Here is a 1,258-nt window from a genome sequence, read left to right on the forward strand (position 1 = left end):
AATGTCAGCCATACCTTACACGTGCAAAGACTCAAGAAATGTGCGTGAGCCGGGAAAGGAAGTGGAGGGAGTTTAGAAAGTGTCTTTGCAAAGCACTGCAGTTCTAACCATGCATATGGAGCCTGATTCTCCTGGGGTGGGACACAGGGGGCCAGGGGACCAGGGGGTCAGGGTCAGGGAAAGCGTTACATTATGTCTTTCTTTTACAACATCTTGTACAAGCATAGAGCTGGTGCACCTGCTGCCTCTGCAGAAATAGGATGTTGGGTCAAGAGATCTCGCTCAGCTGCTGTTTGGCTAGGTCCATTTAGAACTGTCTCTGAGATTTAAATGACATTTTGTTTAGTATTTTTAACAGGAGAGAGAATAGAAGTGTGAAAGGGTTACATTTAGGGGGATGAACTTGCCTTAACTTAAAAGCTTGTTTCAGTGGAAAAGAAAATGGTGCACGTTGCTTGTAGGAGCTGAGGTCCAAGAAGGAGACAGGAGGGGGCTGCTTCAGGCAGGACACTTGTCCCCTGAGCCGGGCTGGGAGCCTGGGGAGAAGGCTGTCCCTGTGTCCCAGACCTGCTCTGGCACCTTGGGAACAGCAGGACTGGGCAGACTCCACTGCTTATCTGGGCTCTCATGGGGGTCAGATCAGCAGGGGCCCTAGAGAGAAAACTGAAGGACAGGGACAAGGTCATAGGATCAAGAGGTGGGGAACTGATCTCCCCACAACCTTTGGGAGTATGTAGCTTATGTAGGTTATCGCTGCTGCGTTACAGATGAGGAGCTAGAAACCAACCTAAAAAGGTCAATCCAAGCTTTGCTTCTCATTAACAGTCCAACGGTCATTCCTTCTAGAAGCTTCCAATCTGATGGGGAGAAAGAGCCAAACTCTTAATAATACAAACAGGCATTAGTAATATTATTAATTATTACTAGCAATAATAGTTATAAGCGATCAATACTGTTACCACGTAACATGATGTGCACTCAGAGACCAAACAATAGTCTAAGGAAAAGAGAGGAAAGATCATTGCCACGCGAGGCAGCAGGGAAAAGTTTCTGAAGCAGGCAGTAATATAAAAACATCACCTCTGGTCATTTATCAGGGCCGTTGTCACCGTAAGCTTCCGCGATAGGAGACAGGCTTCATTAAGGCGGGCCTCTTGCTGACGTTGGCAAGTGATTCTGTAAAGTGCCTAAAACGGAACCTGGAAAGCGGTTGGTTTTCCATAAATATTTGTGAAACCAGAGAATGACTGGGTCCTCC

At 47.1% G+C, this 1,258-nt stretch overlaps 1 long non-coding RNA gene across 1 annotated transcript; it reads right to left on the reverse strand.

Moving 5' to 3' along the window:
- Nucleotides 1-413: 413 nt before the first annotated feature.
- On the reverse strand, nucleotides 414-1,258 carry LOC125156650 (uncharacterized). Its single transcript, XR_007148721.1, has 3 exons — nucleotides 1,081-1,258; nucleotides 788-857; nucleotides 414-663 (listed from the first exon to the last, which is right to left on the reverse strand). It is a non-coding gene; the product is annotated as an uncharacterized LOC125156650 (long non-coding RNA).

The sequence above is a fragment of the Prionailurus viverrinus genome, chromosome F2 (genome assembly GCF_022837055.1).
Source record: "Prionailurus viverrinus isolate Anna chromosome F2, UM_Priviv_1.0, whole genome shotgun sequence".
Taxonomy (NCBI): Eukaryota; Metazoa; Chordata; class Mammalia; order Carnivora; family Felidae; genus Prionailurus; species Prionailurus viverrinus.